General features: G+C 40.5%; 2 non-coding genes across 2 annotated transcripts; one reads left to right on the top strand and one right to left on the bottom strand.

Annotated features, from left to right (window-relative positions):
* Window positions 1-2,805: 2,805 nt before the first annotated feature.
* Window positions 2,806-2,913, bottom strand: LOC130942695 (small nucleolar RNA R71). The gene has a single exon (XR_009071257.1). It is a non-coding gene; the product is annotated as a small nucleolar RNA R71 (small nucleolar RNA).
* An 8,365-nt stretch (window positions 2,914-11,278) lies between these two features.
* Window positions 11,279-11,386, top strand: LOC130942701 (small nucleolar RNA R71). The gene has a single exon (XR_009071262.1). It is a non-coding gene; the product is annotated as a small nucleolar RNA R71 (small nucleolar RNA).
* The last annotated feature ends 15,262 nt before the right edge of the window (window positions 11,387-26,648 follow it).

The following is a 26,648-nucleotide window of genomic DNA, read 5'->3' on the forward strand; positions in this document are numbered from 1 at the left end:
TTCCGACATGATCGAGAACCGACAGATGAATAGTCGTGCTGTGACAGAGCGCGTTGAACATTTTCACTGAGAGGACGGGACTGTAGCCATTGACAACGGTGATGCCCAACATACAGCTTGCCATGGAAAGGAGTAAGAAGAATTGGATGAAGACAGTAGGAAAGCAGAGAGACGGAAGGGACAAAGCATCTCCATACGCTTATCTGAAATTCTCACCAATGAATTACATAAGTATCTCTATCTTTATTTTATGTTTTATTTATATTTTAATCATTAATCCTCCATAACCATTTGAATCCGCCTGACTGAGATTTACAAGATGACCATAGCTTGCTTCATACCAACAATCTCTGTGGGATCGACCCTTACTCGCGTAAGGTTTATTACTTGGACGACCCAGTGCACTTGCTGGTTAGTTGTGCGAAGTTGTGATAAAGAGTTGAGATTGCAATTGAGCGTACCATGTTGATGGCGCCATTGATGATCACAATTTTGTGCACCAAGTTTTTGGCGCCGTTGCCGGGGATTGTTTGAGTTTGGACAACTGACGGTTCACCTTGTTGCTTAGATTAGGTAATTTTATTTTATGTTTAAGCATTTTACTTTTCGAAAATTTTTCAAAAATACAAAAAAATATTTCTATTTCATTCTTCAGAGTTTTTACGAATGGATTCTAGAGTTTCATGATGATTTGTTGAAGTATGGCTGGCTGTGAAGCCATGTCTAATCTTTTGGACCGAGGTTTCAACTTATCATCACAAGAGCTTGTTGATTTCTATCAATTTTGCTGTTGTGAGCAATGATCTGCTAAAGCTTGGCTGGCCATTGGCCATGTCTAGTGTTTTGGACCGGAGCTTTCACTGAAAGCTTGGATGGCTGTAAAGCCATGTCTAATTCCTGGACCAGAGTCTTAGACTAGCATTGCAATGATTTCTGGAATTCTCATTAAGAATTTTGAACCCCTGTTTTTCTTTTCCACTCAATTTTCGAAAAAGCACAAAAAATTTTATAAAATCTTAAAATCAAAAATATTTTTATGTTTCTTATTTGAGTCTAGTGACTAATTTTAAGTTTGGTGTCAATTGCATGTCTTTATTCTTCTAATTTTTGAAAATTACATGCATTATGTTCTTCATTGATCTTCAAGTTATTCTTGATGATTTCCTTGCTCTGATCTTTAAATTCTCTTGTCTTGAGTGTTTTGTTGTTTCTCATATGCATTCTCAATTTGTTAGTGTCAATAGTATACAAACTTCTAAGTTTGGTGTCTTGCATGCATTGTTTATTTGATTTTAGTTGCATTTTGATTATTCCTCATCATTAAAAATTCAAAAAAATTTTAATTTGTGTCTTTTCAAGTCAATAATACAGAGAATTGAAGATTCAGAACATGCAGCAGAGGAATTACACAGAAAAAGCTGGGCGTTCAAAATGCCCAGTGAAAAAGGAAAACTGGCGTTTAAACGCCAGCCAGGGTACCTGGCTGGGCGTTTAACGCCCAAAAGGGTAGCATTTTGGGCGTTAAACACCATAATGGATACCATTCTTGGCGTTTAACGCCAGGATGATACAAGAGGGAAGATTTTGTTTTTAATTCAAATTTTTTTCAAGTTTTCATAATTTTTCAAAATCAAATCTTTTTCAAACCATATCTTTTCAATCATATATTTTCAAAATCAATTTCTTTCCATTCTCAAAAATACTTGCCTACAATTAATGATTTGATTCAACATTTCAAGTATGTTGCCTTTTCTGTTAAGAAAGGTTTAATGTTTGAATCATATCCTTTAAATTTCTTGTTAGCCAAGTCATTAATTTTAAAAATCAAATCTTTTTAAATTGTTTCTCAATCATATCTTTTCAATCATATCTTTTTAAATCCATAACTCTTCAATCATATCTTCTTAATCACATTTTTTTCCAAATAATTTTCAATCTTTTTTATTTCTAATTTCAAAATCTTTTTCAAAAATCACTTTATTTCTTTCCCAACTTTAATTTTCGAAAATCATTCTTCAATTTTTCAAAATTTCTTCAAAATCATTTAATTTATTCTCGAAAATTCTTCCCCTCTTCTCACATACTTCTATTTAAGGACTAACACTCCTCCATTATCAACAATTCGAACTCTATCTCTCTTGATAAGTTCGAATTCTTCTTCTTCTACCTCCTCCTTCTATTCTTCTTTTTCTCTGACATCTCAATGAATCTCTATACGGTGACATAGACGATTCCATATTTTCTTGTTCTCTTCTCTTTCATATGAGCAGGAGCAAAGACAAAAGTATTCTTGTTGAGGCTGACCCTGAACCTGAAAGGACCTTGAAGCGAAAGCTAAGAGAAGCTAAAGCACTACTCTCTGTAGAGGACCTAACAGAAATCTTCAAAAAAGAAGAAGACATGGCAGTCGAAAACAACAACAATGCCAACAATGCGAGGAAGGTGCTGGGTGACTTTACTGCACCTACTCCCGACTTCTATGGGAGAAGCATCTCTATCCCTGCCATTGGAGCAAACAACTTTGAGCTTAATCCTCAATTAGTTTCTCTAATGCAACAGAATTGCAAGTTCCATGGACTTCCATTGGAGGATCCTCATCAGTTTTTAGCTGAATTCTTGCAAATCTGTGACATTGTCAAGACCAATGGGGTTGACCCTGAGGTCTACAGACTTATGCTATTCCCTTTTGCTGTAAGAGACAGAGCTAGGATATGGTTGGACTCACAACCTAAAGAAAGCCTGAACTCTTGGGAAAAGCTAGTCAATGCCTTCTTGGCAAAGTTCTTTCCACCTCAAAAATTGAGTAAGCCTAGAGTTGAAGTCCAAACCTTCAGACAGAAGGAAGGTGAATCCCTCTATGAAGCTTGGGAAAGATACAAACAATTGATTAGAAAGTGTCCTTCTGACATGCTTTCTGAATGGGGCATCATAGGTATCTTCTATGATGGTCTGTCTGAACTGTCCAAGATGTCATTGGACAGCTCTGCTGGAGGATCTCTTCATCTGAAGAAGATGCCTGCAGAAGCTCAAGAACTCATTGAAATGGTTGCAAATAACCAATTCATGTACACTTCTGAAAGGAATCCTGTGAACAATGGGACGAATCAGAAGAAAGGAGTTCTTGAGATTGATACTCTAAATGCCATATTGGCTCAGAACAAAATATTGACTCAGCAAGTCAATATGATTTCTCAAAGTTTGTCTGGAATGCAAGCTGCACCAGGCAGTACTAAGGACGCTTCATCTGAAGAAGAAGCTTATGATCTTGAGAACCCATCAATGGAAGAGGTGGATTACATGGGAGAACCCTATGGAACCACCTATAATCCTTCATGGAGAAATCATACAAATCTCTCATGGAAGGATCAACAGAGACCTCAACAAGGTTTCAACAATAATAATGGTGGAAGAAACATGTTTAGCAATGGCAAGCCTTTTCCATCATCTTCTCAGCAACAGACAGAGAATTCTAAGTAGAGCCACTCTGACTTAGCAACCATGGTCTCTGATCTAATCAAAACCACTCAAAGTTTCATGACTGAAACAAGGTCCTCCAATAGAAACTTGGAGGCACAAGTGGGTCAGCTGAGTAAGAAAGTTACTGAACTCCCTCCTAGTACTCTTCCAAGCAATACAGAAGAGAATCCAAAAAGAGAGTGTAAGGCCATCAACATGGCCGAATTTGGAGAGGAGGAAAAGGCAGTGATCGCCACTGAGGAAGACCTCAATGAACGTCCACTGGCCTCCAATAAGTTCCCTAATGAGGAACCATGGGAATCTGAGGCTCACACTGAGACCATAGAGATTCCATTAGATTTACTTCTGCCATTCATGAGCTTTGATGAGTATTCTTCCTCTGAAGAGGACGAAGATGTCACTAAAGAGCAAGTTGCTAAGTACCTTGGAGCAATCATGAAGCTAAATGACAAGTTATTTGGTAATGAGACATGGGAAGACGAACCCCCTTTGCTCACCAAAGAACTGGATGATTTGACTAGGCAGAGATTATCTCAAAAGAGACAGGACCTTGGGAAGTTCTCAATATCTTGTACATTAGGCACCATGACCTTCGAGAAGGCTCTGTGTCACCTAGGGTCAAGCATAAACCTCATGCCTCTCTCTGTAATGGAGAAGCTAGGGATCTTTGAGGTACAAGCTGCAAGAATCTCACTAGAGATGGCAGACAATTCAAGAAAACAAGCTTATGGACTTGTAGAGGATGTTCTGGTAAAGATTGAAGACCATTACATCCCTGCTGATTTCATAGTCCTGGAGACTGGGAAGTGCATGGATGAATCCATCATCCTTGGCAGACCCTTCCTAGCCACAGCAAAGGCTGTGATTGATGTTGACAGAGGAGAATTGATCATTCAAGTGAATGAAGAATCCTTTGTGTTTAAGGCTCAAGGATAGCCCTCTGTAACCATGGAGAGGAAGCATGAAGAGCTTCTCTCAAAACAGAGTCAAATAGAGCCCCCACAGTCAAATTCTAAGTTTGGTGTTGGGAGGCCACAACCAAATTCTAAGTTTGGTGTTGAACCCCCACATTTAAACTCTAAGTTTGGTGTTGGGAGGTTCCAACATTACTCTGAACATCTGTGAGGCTCCATGAGGGCCCACTGCCAAGCTACTGACATTAAAGAAGCGCTTGTTGGAAGGCAACCCAATGTTATATTTATCTATTTTCCATTGTTATTTCATGTTTTCTATAGGTTGATGATCATGTGAAGTCACAAAAACAATTGAAAAAGCAAAAATAGAATGAAAAACAGAAAGAAAAATAGCACACCCTGGAGGAAAAATTTGCTGGCGTTTAAACGCCAGTAAGGGCAGCAAATGGGCGTTTAACGCCCAGTCTGGCACCATTCTGGGCGTTTAACGCCAGAAAGAGGCACCAGACTAGTGTTTAACGCCAGAAAGGGGCACCAGACTGGCGTTTAACGCCAGAAAAGGGCAGCATCCCGGCGTTTAACGCCAGGATTGGCAGAAAGGACGTTTTACACGCCACTTGGTGCAGGGATGAGCTATCTTTGACACCTCAGGATCTGTGGACCCCACAGGATCCCCATTGGTGCACGAAATTGTGATCACTACTTTTCACAACTCAAATAATTCCCGGTAATGAATCCAAAACTTGGTGCTCAATACCGTGGTATAAACACAACTTCGGACAACTAACCAGCAAGTGCACTAGGTCGTCCAAGTAATAAACCTTACGCGAGTAAGGGTCGATCCCACGGAGATTGTTGGTATGAAGCAAGCTATGGTCACCTTGTAAATCTCAGTCAGGCAGATTCAAATGGTTATGGATGATATATGAATAACGCATAGAATAAAGATAGAGATACTTATGTATTTCATTGGTGAGTATTTCAGATAAGCGTATGGAGATGCTTTGTCCCTTCCGTCTCTCTGCTTTCCTACTGTCTTCATCCAATCCTTCTTACTCCTTTCCATGGCAAGCTGTATGTTGGGCATCACCGTTGTCAATGGCTACAGTCCTGTCCTCTCAGTGGAAATGTTCAACGCACCCTGTCACGGCACGACTATCCAGCTGTCGGTTCACGATCATGTCGGAATAGAATCTAGTGATTCTTTTGCGTCTGTCACTAACGCCCCACAATCGCGAGTTTGAAGCTCATCACAGTCATTCAATCATTGAATCCTACTCAGAATACCACAAACAAGGTTTAGACCTTCCGGATTCTCTTGAATGCCGCCATTAATTCTAGCTTATACCACGAAGATTCCGATTAAGGAAATCCAAGAGATAAACATTCAAGCCTTGTTTGCTTGTAGAACAGAAGTGGTTGTCAGTCACACGTTCATAAGTGAGAATGATGATGAGCGTCACATAATCATCACATTCTTCAAGTTCTTGAGAGCGAATGAGTATCTTGGAATAAGAACAAGTTGAATTGAATAGAAGAACAATAGTAATTGCATTAATACTCGAGGTACAGCAGAGCTCCACACCTTAATCTATGGTGTGTAGAAACTCCACCGTTGAAAATACATAAGAACAAAGTCTAGGCATGGCCGAATGGCCAGCCTCCCAATGATCTAAGATAGCATAAAACTAAAGATAGCTACCAAGATATCTAAATACAATAGCAAAAGGTCCTATTTATAGGGAACTAATAGCTTAAGAATTACAAAGGTGAGTAAATGACATAAAAATCCATTTCCGGGCCCACTTGGTGTGTGCTTGGGCTGAGCATTGAAGCATTTTCGTATAGAGACTCTTCTTGGAGTTAAACGCCAGCTTTTGTGCCAGTTTGGGCGTTTAACTCCCATTCTTGTGCCAGTTCCGGCGTTTAACGCCGGGCATTCTTGAGCTGATTTGGAACGCCAGTTTGGGCCATCAAATCTTGGGCAAAGTATGAACTATTATACATTGCTGGAAAGCCCAGGATGTCTACTTTCCAACGCCGTTGAGAGCGCGCCAATTGGGCTTTTGTAACTCCAGAAAATCCACTTCGAGTCCAGGGAGGTCAGAATCCAACTGCATCTGCAGTCCTTTTCAGTCTCTGAATCAGATTTTTGCTCAAGTCCCTCAATTTCAGCCAGAAAATACCTGAAATCACAGAAAAAGACACAAACTCATAGAAAAGTCCAGAAAAGTGAATTTTAGCTAAAAACTAATAAAAATATACTAAAAACTAACTAAAACATACTAAAAACATACTAAAAACAATGCCAAAAAGCGTACAAATTATCCGCTCATCACAACACCAAACTTAAATTGTTGCTTGTCCCCAAGCAACTGAAAATCAAATAAGATAAAAAGAAGAGAATATGCAATGAACTCCAAAAACATATATGAAGATCAGTATTAAAATTGATGAGCGGGGCTTTTAGCTTTTTGCCTCTGAACAGTTTTGGCATCTCACTCTATCCTTTGAAATTCAGAATGATTGGCTTCTATAGGAACTCAGAATCCAGATAGTGTTATTGATTCTCCTAGTTAAGTATGATAATTCTTGAACACAGCTACTTTATGAGTCTTGGCCGTGGCCCAAAGCACTCTGTCTTCCAGTATTACCACCAGATACATGCATGCCACAGACACATAATTGGGTGAACCTTTTCAGATTCTGACTCAGCTTTGCTAGAGTCCCCAATTAGAGGTGTCCAGGGTTCTTAAGCACACTCTTTTTGCCTTGGATCACAACTTTATTTCTTTCTTTTTCTTTCTTTTTCTCTTTCTTTTTTCGTTTTTTTTCTTTTTTTTTTCGTATTCACTGCTTTTTCTTGCTTCAAGAATCATTTTTATGATTTTTCAGATCCTCAGTAACATGTCTCCTTTTTCATCATTCTCTCAAGAGCCAACAATTTTAACATTCATGAACAACAAATTCAAAAGACATATGCACTGTTTAAGCATACATTCAGAGAACAAAAGTATTGCCACCACATCAAAATAATTAATCTGTTATAAAATTCAAAATTCATGCAATTCTTCTCTTTTTCAATTAAGAACAAATTTTTTTATTTAAGAAAGGTGATGGATTCATAGGACATTCATAACTTTAAGGCATAGTCACTAAGACACTAATGATCACAAGACACAAACATGGATAAACATAAGCATAAAATTCGAAAAACAGAAAAATAAAGAACAAGGAGATTAAAGAACGAGTCCACCTTAGTGATGGCGGCTTGTTCTTCCTCTTGAAGATCTTATGAAGTGCTTGAGCTCCTCAATGTCTCTTCCTTGCCTTTGCTGCTCCTCTCTCATGATTCTTTGATCTTCTCTAATTTCATGGAGGGGGATGGAATGTTCTTGGTGCTCCACCCTTAGTTGTCCCATGTTGGAACTCAATTCTCCTAGGGAGGTGTTGATTTGCTCCCAATAGTTTTGTAGAGGAAAGTGCATCCCTTGAGGTATCTCAGGGATTTCATGATGAGTGGGATCTCTTGTTTGCTCCATCCTTTTCTTAGTGATGGGCTTGTCCTCATCAATGGGAATGTCTCCCTCTATGTCAACTCCAACTGAATAACAGAGGTGACAAATGAGATGAGGAAAGGCTAACCTTGCCAAGGTAGAGGACTTGTCCGCCACCTTATAGAGTTCTTGGGCTATAACCTCATGAACTTCTACTTCTTCTCCAATCATGATGCTATGGATCATGATGGCCCGGTCTAGAGTAACTTCAGACCGGTTGCTAGTGGGAATGATTGAGCGTTGGATAAACTCCAACCATCCCCTAGCCATGGGCTTGAGGTCGTGCCTTCTCAGTTGAACCGGCTTCCCTCTTGAATCTCTCTTCCATTGGGCGCCCTCTTCACAAATGTTAGTGAGGACTTGGTCCAACCTTTGATCAAAGTTGACCCTTCTAGTGTAAGGGTGTTCATCTCCTTGCATCATGGGCAAGTTAAATGCCAACCTTACATTTTCCGGACTAAAATCTAAGTATTTCCCCCGAACCATTGTAAGCCAATTCTTTGGGTCCGGGTTCACACTTTGATCATGGTTCTTGGTGATCCATGCATTGGCATAGAACTCTTGAACCATTAAGATTCCGACTTGTTGAATGGGGTTGGTAAGAACTTCCCAACCTCTTCTTCTAATCTCATGTCGGATCTCCGGATATTCACTCTTTTTGAGTTTGAAAGGGACCTCGGGGATCACTTTCTTTAAGGCCACAACTTCATAGAAGTGGTCTTGATGCACCATTGAGATGAATCTCTCCATCTCCCATGACTCGGAGGTGGAAGCTTTTGCCTTCCCTTTCCTCTTTCTAGAGGTTTCTCCGGCCTTGGATGCCATAAATGGTTATGGAAAAACAAAAAGCAATGCTTTTACCACACCAAACTTAAAAGGTTTGCTCGTCCTCGAGCAAAAGAAGAAAGAAGAGAGTAGAAGAAGAAGAAATGGAGGAGATGGAGGTGGCTTTGTGGTTCGGCCAAAGGGAGAGAAGTAGTGTTTAGGGTGTGTAAAAATTAGGGAGTGAAGATGGGTTTATATAGGGGTGAAGAGAGGGGTAGGGTTCGGCCATTATGGGTGGGTTTGGGTGGGAAAGTGGTTTGAATTTTGAATGGTGAGGTAGGTGGGGTTTTATGAAGGATGGATGTGAGTGGTGAAGAGAAAGATGGGATTTGATAGGTGAGGGGTTTTTTGGGGAAGAGTGGTTGAGGTGATTGGTGAATGGGTGAAGAAGAAGAGAGAGGGTGGTGGGGTAGGTGGGAATCCTGTGGGGTCCACAGATCCTGAGGTGTCAAGGAAAATTCAACCCTGCACCAAGTGGCGTGCAAAAATGCACCCTTTTGCCAATTCTGGCGTTAAACGCCAGGCTGGTGCCCATTTCTGGTGTTTAACGCCAGCTCTTGCCCTTTTCTGGCGTTTAACGCCAGTCTGGTGCCCCTTTCTGGCGTTAAACGCCCAGAATGGTGCCAGACTGGGCGTTAAACGCCCATTTGCTAGCTTCACTGGCGTCTAAACGCCCGCAAGTTCTCCTCCAGGGTGTGCTGTTTTTCTTTCTATTTTTCAATCTGTTTTTGCTTTTTCAATTGATTTTGTGACTTCTCATGATCATCAACCTACAGAAAACATAAAATAACAAAGGAAAATAGATTAAATATAACATTGGGTTGCCTCCCAACAAGCGCTTCTTTAATGTCAGTAGCTTGACAGAGGGCTCTCATGGAGCCTCACAAATGCTCAGAGCAATGTTGGAACCTCCCAACACCAAACTTAGAGTTTGACTGTGGGGGCTCTGTTTGACTCTGTTTTGAGAGAAGCCCTTCATGCTTTCTCTCCATGGTGACAGAGGGATATCCTTGAGCCTTAAACACAAAGGATTCTTCATTCATTTGAATGATCAATTCTCCTCTGTCCACATCAATCACAGCCTTTGCTGTGGCTAGGAAGGGTCTTGCCAAGGATGATGGATTCATCCATGCACTTCCCAGTCTCTAGGACTATGAAATCAGCAGGGATGTAATGGTCTTCAATCTTCACCAAAACATCCTCTACAAGTCCATAAGCTTGTTTTCTTGAGTTGTCTGCCATCTCTAGTGAGATTCTTGCAGCTTGTACCTCGAAGATCCCTAGCTTCTCCATTACAGAGAGAGGCATAAGGTTTACACTTGACCCTAAGTCACACAGAGCCTTCTTAAAGGTCATGGTGCCTATGGTACAAGGTATTGAAAACTTCCCAGGATCTTGTCTCTTTTGAGGTAATCTCTGCCTAGACAAGTCATCCAGCTCTTTGGTGAGCAAAGGAGGTTTGTTCTCCCAAGTCTCATTACCAAATAACTTGTCATTTAGCTTCATGATTGCTCCAAGGTATTTAGCAACTTGCTCTTCAGTGACATATTCATCCTCTTCAGAGGAAGAATACTCATCAGAGCTCATGAATGGCAGAAGTAAGTCCAATGGAATCTCTATGGTCTCATTTTGAGCCTCAGATTCCCATAGTTCCTCATTAGGGAACTCAGTGGAGGCCAGTGGACGTCCATTGAGGTCTTCCTCAGTGGCGTTCACCGCCTCTTCCTCCTCTCCAAATTCGGCCATGTTGATGGCCTTGCACTCTCCTTTTGGATTTTCTTCTGTATTGCTTGGAAGAGTACTAGGAGGGAGTTCAGTAATTTTCTTGCCCAGCTGTCCCACTTGTGCCTCCAAGTTTCTAATGGAGGACCTTGTTTCAGTCATGAAACTTTGAGTGGTTTTGATTAGATCAGAGACCATGGTTGCTAAGTCAGAGTGGTTCTGCTTAGAATTTTCTGTCTGTTGCTGAGAAGATGATGGAAAAGGCTTGCTATTGCTAAACCTATTTCTTCCACCATTATTGTTGTTGAAACCTTGTTGAGGTCTCTGTTGATCCTTCCATGAGAGATTTGGATGGTTTCTCCATGAAGAATTATAGGTGTTTCCATAGGGTTCTCCCATGTAATTCAGCTCTTCCATTGAAGGGTTCTCAGGATCATAAGCTTCTTCTTCAGATGAAGCATCCTTAGTACTGCCTGGTGCATTTTGCATTCCAGACAGACTTTTAGAGATCAAATTGACTTGCTGAGTCAATATTTTGTTCTGAGCCAATATGGCATTCAGAGTATCAATCTCAAGAACTCCTTTCTTCTGATTTGTCCCATTATTCACAGGATTCCTTTCAGAAGTGTACATGAATTGGTTATTTGCAACCATTTCAATTAGTTCTTGAGCTTCTGTAGGCGTCTTCTTCAGATGAAGAGATCCTCTAGCAGAGCTATCCAGAGACATCTTGGACAGTTCAGAGAGACCATCATAGAAAATACCTATGATGCTCCATTCAGAAAGCATGTCAGAAGGACACTTTCTGATTAATTGTTTGTATCTTTCCCAAGCTTCATAGAGGGATTCTCCTTCCTTCTGTCTGAAGGTTTGGACTTCCACTCTAAGCTTACTCAATTTTTGAGGTGGAAAGAACTTTGCCAAGAAGGCATTGACTAGCTTTTCCCAAGAGTTCAGGCTATCTTTAGGTTGTAAGTCCAACCACATTCTAGCTCTGTCTCTTACAGCAAAAGGGAATAGCATAAGTCTGTAGACCTCAGGGTCAACCCCATTAGTCTTGACAGTGTCACAGATTTGTAAGAATTCAGCTAAAAACTGATGAGGATCTTCCAATGGAAGTCCATGGAACTTGCAATTCTGTTGCATTAGAGAAACTAATTGAGGCTTAAGCTCAAAGTTGTTTGCTCCAATGGCAGGGATAGAGATGCTTCTCCCATAGAAGTCGGGAGTAGGTGCAGTAAAGTCACCCAGCACCTTCCTTGCATTGTTGGCATTGTTGTTGTTTTCGGCTGCCATGGGTTCTTCTTCTTTGAAGAATTCTGTTAGGTCCTCTACAGAGAATTTTGCTTTAGCTTCTCTTAGCTTTCGCTTCAAGGTCCTTTCAGGTTCAGGGTCAGCTCCAACAAGAATGCCTTTGTCTTTGCTCCTGCTCATATGAAAGAGAAGAGAACAAGAAAAGGTGGAATCCTCTATGTCACAGTATAGAGATTCCTTGAGGTGTCAGAGGAACAGAAAAATAGAAGGAATAGGGAGAAGAATTCGAACTTAGTGAGATAGAGTTCGAATTGTGCATTGAGGAGGAGTGGTACTCCATAAATAGAAGGATGTGAGAAGAGGGGAAGAGATTTCTCGAAAACTTAAGTAAAAGATTTTAAAAACATTTTGAAAAAGATTTTGAAGAAGATATGATTGAAAATTTTTTTGAAAAAGATGTGATTTAAAAGTTATAGTTTTAAAAAGATGTGATTGAGAAGATATGATTTGAAAAATAATTTAAAAAGATTTGATTTAAAAAAAAATAATGACTTGCCTAACAAGAAAAGATATGATTCAAACATTAAACCTTTCTCAACAGAAAAGGCAACATACTTAAAATGTTGAATCAAATCATTAATTGATAGCAAGTATCTTTGAAAAAGGAAAGAAATTAATTTTGAAAAAGATTTGATTGAAAAGATATGATTTGAAAAAGATTTGATTTTGAAAAACTTTGAAAACTTGAAAAAAAATTGATTTGAAAACAAAATCTTCCCTCTTGTGCCATCCTGGCGTTAAACGCCCAGAATGGTGCACATTCTGGCGTTTAACGCCCAAAGTACTACCCTTTTGGGCGTTAAACGCCCAGCCAGGCATCCTGGCTGGCGTTTAAACGCCAGTTTTTCCTTCTTCACTGGGCGTTTTAAACGCCCAGCTTTTTCTGTATAATTCCTCTGCTGCATGTACTGAATCTTCAGTTCCCTGTATTATTGACTTGAAAACAGAACCAAGATCAAATAAACAATGCATGCAAGACACCAAACTTAAAATGAGACACTGGACTCAAACAAGAAACATAAAATATTTTTGGTTTTTATGATTTTGTAATTTTTTTGGATTTTTCAAAAATTAAGTGGAAAAGAAAATAAAGGTATCAAAATTCTTAATGAGAATTCCAGGAATCATTGCAATGCTAGTCTAAGACTTCGGTCCAAAAATTAGACATGGCTTCACAGCCAGCCAAGCTTTCAAAGAAAGCTTCGGTCCAAAACACTAGACATTGCCAATGGCCAGCCAAGCCTTAGCAGATCATTGCTCCAATAGCAAGATTGATAGAAATCAACAAGCTCTTGTGATGATAAGTTGAAACCTCGGTCCAATAAGATTAGACATGGCTTCACAGCCAGCCAGACTTCAACAGATCATGATGAAACTCTAGAACTCATTCTTAAGAATTCTGAAGATAAATACCTAATCTAAGCAACAAGATGAACCGTCAGTTGTCCAAACTCGAAACAATCCCCGGCAACGGCGCCAAAAACTTGGTGAACGAAATTGTGATCACAACTTTTCACAACTCAAATAATTCCCGGTAATGAATCCAAAAAGTTGGTGCTCAATACCGTGGTATAAACACAACTTCGCACAACTAACCAGCAAGTGCACTGGGTCGTCCAAGTAATAAACCTTACGCGAGTAAGGGTCGATCCCACGGAGATTGTTGGTATGAAGCAAGCTATGGTCACCTTGTAAATCTCAGTGAGGCAGATTCAAATGGTTATGGATGATATATGAATAACGCATAGAATAAAGATAGAGATACTTATGTATTTCATTGGTGAGTATTTCAGATAAGCGTATGGAGATGCTTTGTCCCTTTCGTCTCTCTACTTTCCTACTGTCTTCATCCAATCCTTCTTACTCCTTTCCATGGCAAGCTGTATGTTGGGCATCACCGTTGTCAATGGCTACAGTCCTGTCCTCTCAGTGGAAATGTTCAACGCACCCTGTCACGGCACGGCTATCCAGCTGTCGGTTCTCGATCATGTCGGAATAGAATCCAGTGATTCTTTTGCGTCTGTCACTAACGCCCCACAATCGCGAGTTTGAAACTCGTCACAGTCATTCAATCATTGAATCCTACTCAGAATACCGCAGACAAGGTTTAGACCTTCCAGATTCTCTTGAATGCCGCCATCAATTCTAGCTTATACCACGAAGATTCCGGTTAAGGAAATCCAAGAGATAAACATTCAAGCCTTGTTTGCTTGTAGAACGGAAGTGGTTGTCAGTCACGCGTTCATAAGTGAGAATGATGATGAGCATCACATAATCATCACATTCTTCAAGTTCTTGAGAGCGAATGAGTATCTTGGAATAAGAACAAGCTGAATTGAATAGAAGAACAATAGTAATTGCATTAATACTCGAGGTACAGCAGAGCTCCACACCTTAATCTATGGTGTGTAGAAACTCCACCGTTGAAAATACATAAGAACAAGGTCTAGGCATGGCCAAATGGCCAGCCTCCCAATGATCTAAGATAGCATAAAACTAAAGATAGCTACCAAGATATCTAAATACAATAGCAAAAAGGTCCTATTTATAGGGAACTAATAGCTTAAGAATTACAAAGGTGAGTAAATGACATAAAAATCCACTTCCGGGTCCACTTGGTGTGTGCTTGGGCTGAGCATTGAAGCATTTTCGTGTAGAGACTCTTCTTGGAGTTAAATGCCAGCTTTTGTGCCTGTTTGGGCGTTTAACTCCCATTCTTGTGCCAGTTCCGGCGTTTAACGCCGGGCATTCTTGAGCTGATTTGGAACGCCGGTTTGGGCCATCAAATCTTGGGCAAAGTATAGACTATTATATATTGCTGGAAATCCAGGATGTCTACTTTCCAACGCCGTTGAGAGCGCGCCAATTGGGTTTCTGTAGCTCCAGAAAATTTACTTTGAGTGCAGGGAGGTCAGAATCCAACAGCATCTGCAGTCCTTTTCAGTCTCTGAATCAGATTTTTGCTCAAGTCCCTCAATTTCAGCCAGAAAATACCTGAAATCATAGAAAAACACACAAACTCATAGAAAAGTCCAAAAAAGTGAATTTTAGCTAAAAACTAATAAAAATATACTAAAAACTAACTAAAACATACTAAAAACATTCTAAAAACAATGCCAAAAAGCGTACAAATTATCCGCTCATCACCCACCTACCCCACCACTCTCTCTCTCTTCTTCACCCATTCACCAATCACCTCAATAGCTCTTCCCCAAAAAAAAAAACCCCTCACCTATCAAATCCCACCATTCTCTTCACCACTCACATGCATCCTTCATAAAACCCCACCTACCCCACCATCCAAATTCAAACCACTTTCCCTCCCAAACCCACCCATAATGGCCGAACCCTACCCCTCTCTCCCCCTCAGCCGAACCATAAAAGCCCCCTCTATCTCCTCTATTTCCTCTTCTTCTACTCCTTTCTTTCTTCTTTTGCTCGAGGACGAGTAAACCTTCTAAGTTTGGTGTGGTAAAAGCGTTGCTTTTTGTTTTTCTATAACCATTTATGGCACCTAAGGCCGGAGAAACCTCTAGAAAGAGGAAAGGGAAGGCAAAAGCTTCCACCTCTGAGTCATGGGAGATGGAGAGATTCATCTCAAGGGTGCATCAAGACCACTTCTATGAAGTTGTGGCCATGAAGGTGATCCCCGAGGTCCCTTTCATACTCAAAAGGAGTGAATATTCGGAGATCCGACATGAGATCCGAAGAAGAGGTTGGGAAGTTCTTACCAACCCCATTCAACAAGTCGGAATCTTAATGGTTCAAGAGTTCTATGCCAATGCATGGATCACCAAGAACATTCCATCCTCCTCCATGAAATTAGAGAAGATCAAAGAATCATGAGAGAGGACCAACAAAGGCAAGGAAGAGACATTGAGGAGCTCAAGCACTCCATAAGATCTTCAAGAGGAAGAACAAGCCGCCATCACTAAGGTGGACCCGTTCTTTAATCTCCTTGTTCTTTATTTTTCTGTTTTTCGAAAATTATGCTTTATATTTTATTTATGTTTGTGTCTTATGATCATTAGTGTCTTAGTGTCTATGCCTTAAAGTTATGAATGTCCTATGAATCCATCACCTTTCTTAAATGAAAAATGTTCTTAATTGAAAAAAAGAAGAATTGCATGAATTTTGAATTTTATAACAGATTAATTATTTTGATGTGGTGGCAATACTTTTGACTTCTGAATGTATGCTTGAACAATGCATATGTCTTTTGAATTTGTTGTTCATGAATGTTAAAATTGTTGGCTCTTGAAAGAATGACGAAAAAGGAGACATGTTACTGAGGATCTGAAAAATCATAAAAATGATTCTTGAAGCAAGAAAAAGCAGTGAATTCAAAAAAAAGCAAGCCGAAAAAGCCAATAGCCCTTTAAACCAAAAGGCAAGGATAATAAAAAGGATCCAAGGCTTTGAGCATCAATGGATAGGAGGGCCTACAGGAATAACATCCTGGCCTAAGCGGCTAAACCAAGCTATCCCTAACCATGTGCTTGTGGCGTAAAGGTGTCAAGTGAAAACTTGAGACTGAGCGGTTAAAGTCGTGATCCGAAGCAAAAAGAGTGTGCTTAAGAATCCTGGACACCTCTAATTGGGGACTCTAGCAAAGCTGAGTCACAATCTAAAAAGGTTCACCCAGTTATGTGTCTGTGGCATGGATGTATCCGGTGGTAAGACTGGAAAACAGAGTGCTTTGGGCCACGGCCAAGACTCATAAAGTAGCTGTGTTCAAGAATCATCATACTTAACTAGGAGAATCAATAACACTATCCGGATTCTGAGTCCCAATAGAAGCCAATCCTTCTGAACTTCAAAGGATAAAGTGAGATGCCAAAACTGTTCAGAGGCAAAAAGCTAAAAGCCCCGCTCATCTAATTAATACTGATCTTCATAGATGTTTTTGGAATTCATTGTATATTCTCTTCTTTTTCTCCTATTTGATTTTCAGTTGCTTGGGGACAAGCAACAATTTAAGTTTGGTGTTGTGATGAGCAGATAATTTGTACGCTTTTTGACATTATTTTTAGTATGCTTTTAGTATATTTTAGTTAGTTTTTATTATATTTTTATTAGTTTTTATTTAAAATTCACTTTTCTGGGCTTTAGTATGAGTTTGTGTGTTTTTCTATGATTTCAGGAATTTTCTGGCTGAAATTGAGGGACCTGAGCAAAAATCTGATTTACAGGCTAAAAAGGGCTGCAGATGTTGTTGGATTCTGACCTCCTTGAACTCGAAGTGGATTTTCTGGAGCTAGAGAACCCCAATTGGCGCGCTCTCAATTGCGTTGGAAAGTAGACATCCAGGGCTTTCCAGCAATATATAATAGTCTATACTTTGCCCGAGTTTTGATGGCCCAAACAGGCGTTCCAAGTCAGCTTCAGAATTCCCGGCGTTAAACGCCGGAACTGGCACAAAAGTGGGAGTTAAACGCCCAAACTGGCACAAAAGCTGGCGTTTAACTCCAAGAAAAGTCTCTACACATGGAAGCTTCAATGCTCTGCCCAAGCACACACCAAGTGGGCCCGGAAGTGGATTTTTACGTCATTTACTCATTTCTGTAAACCCTAGGCTACTAGTTCTCTATAAATAGGACCTTTTGCTATTGTATTTGAGGATCTTTCAATCTTTGGATCATCTTTTGATCATGTTTTTATGATTGAACCCTCTTTGGGAGGCTGGCCATTCGGCCATGCCTAGACCTTGTTCTTATGTATTTTCAACGGTAGAGTTTCTACACACCATAGATTAAGGTGTGGAGCTCTGCTGTACCTCGAGTATTAACGCAATTACTTTTGTTCTTCTATTCAATTCAGCTTATTCTTGTTCTAAGATATCACTTGTTCCTCAAATTGATGAATGTGATGATCCGTAACACTCATCATCATTCTCACCTATGAACGTGTGCCTGACAACCACCTCCGTTCTACCTTAGATTGAGTGGATATCTCTTGGTTTCCTTAATCAGAATCTTCATGGTATAAGCTAGAATCCATTGGCGGCCATTCTTGAGAATCCGGAAGGTCTAAACCTTGTCTGTGGTATTCTGAGTAGGATTCAGGGATTGAATGACTGTGACGAGCTTCAAACTCGCGATTGTGGGGCGTTAGTGACAGAGGCAAAAGAATCACTGGATTCTATTCCGACATGATCGAGAACCGACAGATGAATAGCCGTGCTGTGACAGAGCGCGTTGAACATTTTCACTGAGAGGATGGGACTGTAGCCATTGACAATGGTGATGCCCAACATACAGCTTGCCATGGAAAGGAGTAAGAAGGATTGGATGAAGACAGTAGGAAATCAGAGAGACGGAAGGGACAAAGCATCTCCATACGCTTATCTGAAATTCTCACCAATGAATTACATAAGTATCTCTATCTTTATTTTATGTTTTATTTATATTTTAATCATTAATCCTCCACAACCATTTGAATCCGCCTGACTGAGATTTACAAGATGACCATAGCTTGCTTCATACCAACAATCTCTGTGGGATCGACCCTTACTCGCGTAAGGTTTATTACTTGGACGACCCAGTGTACTTGCTGGTTAGTTGTGCGAAGTTGTGATAAAGAGTTGAGATTGCAATTGAGTGTACCATGTTGATGGCGCCATTGATGATCACAATTTTGTGCACCAAACTCCAACCATCACCTAGCCACTGGCTTAAGGTCAAGCCTACCCAGTTGGTAAGGATTACCTTGAGCATCCCTGTTCTACTGAGCTCCAGGCATGCCTATATCAACAAGAACTTGATCCAGCCTTTGGTCAGTGTTGACCCTTCGAGTGTACGACTGAGGGTCATTTCGTGCCGTGGGTAACTGTAGCGCCACCCTCACACTTTCAGGGCTAAAATCTATGATATGCCCTCTGACCACGGTGCGCCAGTTTTTTGGCTCCGGGGTCACACTTTTATCTTGCTTCTTTGTGACCCAGGCATTGTCATAAAACTTCTGCACCATCAGCACTCCCACCTCAGTCACGGGATTGGCCAGAATTTCCCAATCCTGTCTCAGAACTTGGTACAATATCTACGAGTACTCATTTTCCTTCATCTTGAAGGGGACCTCGAGAATCACCCTCTTCTTCCTCACCACATCATAGAAATAGTCTTGATGTGCCTTGGTGAGGAATCTTGTGGTCTCCCATGGCTCGAAAGCGAAAGCGAGGGCTTTTCCTTTTCTTTTTCTTGAGGACTCTCTGGTTTTTGGTGCCATAGAGGTATGATATAAGAAGTAAAAAAGTGGAGCCTCCAACACCAAAATTAAATATTTGCTCATCCCTGAGCAAAAAGAAATACAAGAAAATAAAAAATATAAAAAATAGAAGAATTAAAGAGAGGGGATAAGGTATAGCCTTCGGCCTTGGGAGGGAAGAAAGGGATAAATAAAGAAAAGGAATGTGTATGATGAATAATGTGTAAGAGGGGAAGAGTAGTGAAGGTGTGGTAAAGGTGGATGAACTGAGGGGTATTTATAGGAGTGAGGAGGGTGTGGGTTCGGTCATGGGAAGGGAAAAATCATGGGAAATTTGAATTTGAATGTGAATAGGGTTGGTGGGAAGAGAAATTGATGGGATTGAAGAGAGGTTATTAGGTAGTGTGAAAGGTGGGGTGCGGGAATCAAGGGAATTGATGGGTGATGGCATTGATGAATGTGGATGGAAAAGTGGGTGATAGGGGAAAGAGAATGGATAATAGTGAACAAATGATGAGGTGGTGGGTGGTTGGAAGTATCCAATGGTCTAAAAGCTTCAAAATTCAAATATGCTGAGGCTGGGTGGACCAAAAATTGGTCCTGGACTACTTCTGTATAGACGTTAAACTCTCAAGGTTCCATCCCCCTTCTGGCGCTGAACGCCAGATCTAGCGTTCAATGCCAGCAAGGGGCATCCTCTAGGGTGTTCTGTTTACTTGTTACGCATTTCTCTTTCTGATCTATGTGCTACACATGATCACAAACGTTAGAAAAAGGAGAAAAACTATGAAAATCAATAGAAAATAAAATCATATGAAATCAAATTCAAATAAACTAAAATAACATAAAAGAAAGTAAAATTAAACTATAGGATACGTAAGGTTGGGTTGCCTCCCATCAAGAGCTTCTTTACTGTCATTAGCTTGACGGACCGCTCCTTTACGGAGGTTCATAGGGGTTTAGATCTTCACCACTCATGGTGAACTTCCTTTCTGTGCTCTCATGAATCGGTTCAACATGCTCTAGAGACAGGATTCGGTTTACAGTGTATGGTATGACTAGACTTCTTGTAAAGACTACTCTCATGGCAGGTGACAAGTCCTCTGTTGGAATCTTCTTATTCCTCCAGCCTTTTGGTACTTTCTTTTTGGTGCCTCCTTCCTCAATGATTGGTGGTGAATGCCCAACACCAAACTTAGGTTTAATGTCGGGGGTGCTCTGTATGGCTTTCCAATGAGGGAGAAGGTTGAAACACTAATTGTTGTGTTGTAGTACCTCCTTTATCCGAGAGAGAGTGAGGTTTGGGCATCTTAAATATTATATGGTCCTCCCATAGCCTCAGAAATAACTCTCCTTTCTTGACATCAATCAATTCCTTCCCAGTAGCTAGGAAGGGCCTTCCTATGATGATAGAGTCGTTCTTGTCCTTTCCAGTGTCAAGTATCACGAAGTCTGCAGGGAGGTAAAGGTCTTCAACCTTTACAAGGACATTCTCTACCATTCCATATGCCCGCTTCAGGGACTTTTCTGCCCATTTCAGTGATATCCTTGTGGGTTGCACCTCTTGGATTCCCAGCTTCATCATCACAAAGAGAGGCATTAGATTTATGCTTGATCCAAGGTCGCATAGTGCCTTCTCAAATGTAATGGTTCCTATAGTGTAGGGAATCAGGAAGCTGCTTCCAGGATCTGGCATTTTTGGAGGTAGCTTCTTTTGCAATAATGCACTGTATTCCTTGGTCAGCACCACAGTTTCATCTCCCCTTAGGGTCATCTTCTCAAAAATCACACTTTTTAAACAGGCCACATTGGGAGGTTTCTTCTCCAACACCTCAGCAAAAGAAATATTGACTTGTAACTTCTTGGGGACTACCAAGAATTGGGCAATTTGCTCATCCTCAGTCTTCTTTTACATGTCTAGAGAGTGTTGTACTTTGGGCTTCTCTATCATCATTGGGGCATGTGCAAGTACACTCCTAGTCTCCTCTTGAGCTTATTCTTTTTTTAAATACTCAGTAGCTTATTCCTCCTTGGGTTCGGCCTTCTTGTCTATAGTGAGAGCCTTGCGGAAATCTATCTCTGAAAAAATTTCTCTCGGCAAGTATACCGAATTATTGTCAAGTAAAAACTCACAATAGAGTGGGGTCGAATCCCACAGTGATTGATTGGTTGAGCAACTTTAATTAGAGAAGTGTTCTAGTTGTACTAAGCATATTTGAATTTAGAATTACAGAAAATTAAATGGCGAGAAATGTAAATAGCAAGAAATGTAAATGACTGAAATTAAATTGTAGAATGTAAGGAAAAGAAATAAATTGCTGAAACTGAAATGGGAATGGGAATTGAAATTGTAAAGTGCACTGCAAAAGTAAACTAAATTTACAATCCTGGATCCCCAGGTTCTCCATTCCCCTTCTAACTCAAACTCTCTGCTATTTATACACTTTCTTCAATCAGTTCCTCAAGTCTTTGGACTGGGCTTTGGCCCTTATTGAAGCAAGTTCAAGTAGCTCTTAATGATGTTGAGAATGGACGTTGGCAAACTAACGTTTATACTTTGCATGGTTCCAATTTGTATTGTTGCTGGTAGTAATGTTGGTGATCAACGTTTGCAGGAAAACGTTAGGTCAAACGTTACTTGAAAGAGGATTGAGCGTTGCCACTAACGTTTACCTCAACGTTGGTTCACCAACGTTATACCCAACTCTTTATACTTGTGCATACGCACACTTTCAATTTTTCTACTTGTGCGTACACACACCAGGTCGTGCGTACGCACACAAGGCAATTTTGGTAGCTCAAATTTGGAGATCCATTGTAGACGTTGGACTCAACGTTGGTTTACCAATGTTCCCTCCAACGTTGCTCACTTGTGCATACGCACGCTGCCTTGTTCGTGTGCACACCTTGAATTTTCCTTCTTGTGCGTACACGATGCTGTGCGTACGCACACAAGGCAGTTTTCCCAGCTCCAACTTTGAGTCTTATCGAAGACGTTGGAGGTAACATTGGTGAGCCAACGTTCCCTCCAACGTCGCACCCTTTTTTGTAAGAACGTTGCTAGCAACATTGGTGAGCCAACTTTGGCCACCAACGTTGCAATTCACCCCTTTAGAACGTTGCCTAGCAATATTGGTGAGCCAAATTTGGCCACCAACGTTGCATGGCCTTCTTCCTTAACGTTTGAGGCAACATTGGTGAGCCAACATTGGCTACCAACGTTGCTTCCTCTGCTCTTTTTCATGCTTCTTCCTTGCTTCTCTTCACCTATCATCAACCAAACATATGCATCAAAGCTTTGCCACATCACCAGATTTTGCATCATTCATATCAATCATGTAAATCTAGCATAAATCTCAAGAAAATGCATCAAATTAACCATGTTTGATTGAATCAAGATATGCATAAAATTCTTATCCAAATACTTGCTTATAGCTCAAGAAAGTGCATGAAACCTAATGAAAACAAATGAAAAAGGCTAGTGAAACTAGCCTAAGATGCCTTGACATCACAATACCAAACTTAGATCTTGCTTGTCCCCTAGCAAGCAGTAAAACATAAGAAGGAATGAATGAAAACAAAGAAGAAAATAAGTCCTTATTGGAAAGCAATAAATCTTGGTTCATGGAATTTTATGCAGGATATGTTGCAGCTCAACTTTTATTAGTTTCCAGGTGTGAAATGTCCCTTTAAGTACTAGCTAAGGTGCTATCATGAGTCCTTGTTATTTATTGATCCTTGGTATTTGATTTTTGTTTTTTTTCTTTTGCTTAGAATTGTATTCTTTATTTGTTGCTTAGTGTTCTATGTTGAGGCAGCTCTTTAGATGAGTTTCCAGTCAACACTCTCGACCCAGTTGGCTCAAGGTGTTAGGTGATTGGTGGACGAAATTGTGATCAATGTTCTAACTATTTTGAGATGAAGTCATTCTTTTGGCACTGGTTGAATCCACAACTCCGTTCAACTAACCAGCAAGTGTACTAGGTCGTCCAAGTAATAAACCTTACGTGAGTAAGGGTCGATCCCACAGAGATTGTTGGTATGAAGCAAGCTATGGTCACCTTGTAAATCTCAGTTAGGCAGATCAAACCAATTGATTATGGATTTTCTAAAATAAATAATAAACAGGAAATAAAAAGGGATAGAATACTTATGCAGATTCATTGGTGGGAATTTCAGATAAGCGAATGGGGATACTGTATGGCTCAAGGACGCCTGCTCTCCTACTGCCTCAACTCAATCCTTCTTACTCCTTTCCATGGCAAGCTGTGTATAGGGGTTCACCGTTCGACGATGGCTACTTTCAATCCTCTCGGGAAAATGGTCCTCTGCGGCTGTCACTCGCATGGCTAATCGTCTGGAGGCATCACCTGGCCGAAGGTTACATCCCATCCTCGCAGTGAAAACTACGCTCACGCGCTCTGTCACAGCACGGCTAATCACTGGTTGGTTCCCGCGCCTACTGGAATAGAATCCCTTGATTCTTTTGCGGTTGTCACTAACGCCCAGCACTTGCAAGTTTGAAGTACGTCACAGTCATTCATTACCGGAATCCTACTTGGAATACCACAGACAAGGTTAGACTTTCCGGATTCCCAGGATCCTACTCGGAATACCACAGACAAGGTGAGACTTTTCGGATCCTCATAAATGCCGCCATCTATCTAGCTTATACCACGAAGATTCTGTTGGGGAATCTAAGAGATACACATTCAAGCTCTGTTGCATGTAGAACGGAAGTGGTTGTCAATCACGCGCGTTCATAAGTGAGAATGATAATGAGGGTTATCTAATCATCACATTCATCATGTTCTTGGGTACGAATGAATATCTTGGAATAAGAATAAGAGAGATTTGAATAAAAGAAAATAGAATTGCATTAATACTTGAGGTACAGCAGAGCTCCACACCCTTAATCTATGGTGTGCAGAAACTCCACCGTTGAAAATACATAAGTAAAAGGTTCAGGCATGGCCGAATGGCCAGCCCCCTGAAACGTGATCAATAGCCTCTTAGGATGAGGAATAAAACAAAACTGAGACCAAAGATGTAACGTGGTCAAAAGACATCCAATACAATAGTTAAATGTTCTATTTATAATAAACTAGCTCCTAGGGTTTACATGAGTAAGTAATCGATGCATAAATTCACTTCCGGGGCCCACTTGGTGTATGCTTGGGCTGAGCTTGATCAATCCACGAGCTGAGGCTTCTCTTGGAGTTGAACTCCGAGTTATGACGTGTTTTGGGCGTTCAACTCCGGATCATGACGTTTTTCTGGCGTTTAACTCCAGACAGCAGCATGTACTTGGCGTTCAACGCCAAGTTACGTCGTCAATTTCCGAATAAAGTATGGACTATTATATATTGCTGGAAAGCCCTGGATGTCTACTTTCCAACGCCGTTGAGAGCGCACTAATTGGAGTTCTGTAGCTCCGGATAATCCATTTCGAGTGCAGGGAGGTCAGAATCCAACAGCATCAGCAGTCCTTTTGTCAGCCTTCTTCAGAGTTTTGCTCAAATCCCTCAATTTCAGTCAGAATTTACCTAAAATCACAGAAAAACACACAAACTCATAGTAAAGTCCAGAAATGTGAATTTAACATAAAAACTAAGGAAAACATCCCTAAAAGTAGCTTGAACTTACTAAAAATTACCTAAAAACAATGCCAAAAAGCGTATAAATTATCCGCTCATCAAAACACCAAACTTAAATTGTTGCTTGTCCCCAAGCAACTGAAAATCAAATAGGATAAAAAGAAGAGAATATACTATAAATTCCAAAATGTTAATGAATATTAATTATAATTAGATGAGCGGGACCTGTAGCTTTTTGCTTCTGAACAGTTTTGGCATCTCACTTTTTCCTTTGAAGTTCTGAATGATTGGCTTCTCTAGGAACTTAGAATTTCGGATAGTGTTATTGACTTTCCTAGTTAAGTATGTTGATTCTTGAACACAGCTACTTATGAGTCTTGGCCGTGGCCCTAAGCACTTTGTTTTCCAATATTACCACCGGATACATAAATGTCACAGACACATAACTGGGTGAACCTTTTCAGATTGTGACTTAGCTTTGCTAAAGTCCCCAGTTAGTGGTGTCCAGAGCTCTTAAGCACACTCTTTTGCCTTGGATCACGACTTTAACCACTTAGTCTCAAGCTTTTCACTTGGACCTTCATGACACAAGCACATGGTTAGGGACAGCTTGACTTAGCCGCTTAGGCCTGGATTTTATTTCCTTGGGCCCTCCTATCCATTGATGCTCAAAGCCTTGGATCCTTTTTACCCTTGCCTTTTGGTTTTAAGGGCTATTGGCTTTTTCTACTGCTCCTTCTTTTTCTATATACTCTTTTTTTTTTCGAATGCTTCTTCTTTTTCACTGCTTTTTCTTGCTTCAAGAATCAATTTCATGATTTTTCAGATCATCAATAACATTTCTCTTTGTTCATCATTCTTTCAAGAGTCAACAAATTTAACATTCATAAACAACAAGATCAAAAGACATATGCACTGTTCAAGCATTCATTCAGAAAACAAAAAGTATTGTCACCACATCAATATAATTAAACTAAATTCAAGAGCTATTTTCGAAATTTATGTACTTCTTGTTCTTTTGAATTAAAACATTTTTCTTTTAAGAGAAGTGAAGGATTAATGGATTTTATTCATAGCTTTAAGGCATGGTTACATACTAATGATCATGAAATAAAGACACAAAACATAGATAAACACAATACTAAAAACCGAAAACAGAAAGAAATAAAGGACAAGGAATGAATCCACCTCTAGTGGCGTCTTCTTCTTGAAGGACCAATGATGTTCTTTAGCTCTTCTATGTCCCTTCCTTGCCTTTGTTGCTCCTCCCTCATTGCTCTTTGATCTTCTCTTATTTCTTGGAGAATGATGGAGTGCTCATGATGTTCCACCCTTAGTTGTTCCACATTGTGACTCAATCCTTCTAAAGAAGTGTTGAGTTGTTCCCAATAGTTGTTTGGAGGAAAGTGCATCCCTTGAGGCATCTCAGGGATTTCTTGATGATGAGCTTCCTCATGTACCTCTTGAGAACCGTGAGGAGCTTCTCTTGCTTGCTCCATCCTTTTCTTAGTGATGGGCTTGTCTTCTTCAATGGAGACATCTCCTTCTATGATAACTCCAGCTGAGTAACATAGATGGCAAATAAGGTGGGGAAAAGCTAGCCGTGCCATAGGTGAGGGCTTGTCGGCTATTTTGTAGATTTCATTGGAGATGACCTCATGAACTTCTACTTCCTCTCCAATCATGATGCCATGAATCATGATGGCCCGATCCACAGTAACTTCAGATCGGTTGCTAGTAGGAATGATGGAGCGTTGAATGAACTCCAACCATCCTCTAGCTATAGGCTTGAGGTCCAGTCTTCTTAGTTGGACTGGCTTGCCTTTGGAGTCTCTCTTCCATTGAGCTCCTTCCACACAAATGTCCATAAGGACTTGGTCCACCCTTTGATCAAAGTTGACCCTTCTTGTGTAGGGGCGTTCATCACCTTGCATCATAGGCAAGTGAAATGCCAACCTCACATTTTCCGGACTAAAATCCAAGTATTTCCCCCTAACCATTGTGAGATAATTCTTTGGACTTGGGTTCATACCTTGGTC

Source organism: Arachis stenosperma, chromosome 7, assembly GCF_014773155.1.
Source record: "Arachis stenosperma cultivar V10309 chromosome 7, arast.V10309.gnm1.PFL2, whole genome shotgun sequence".
In the NCBI taxonomy this organism is placed as follows: domain Eukaryota; kingdom Viridiplantae; phylum Streptophyta; class Magnoliopsida; order Fabales; family Fabaceae; genus Arachis; species Arachis stenosperma.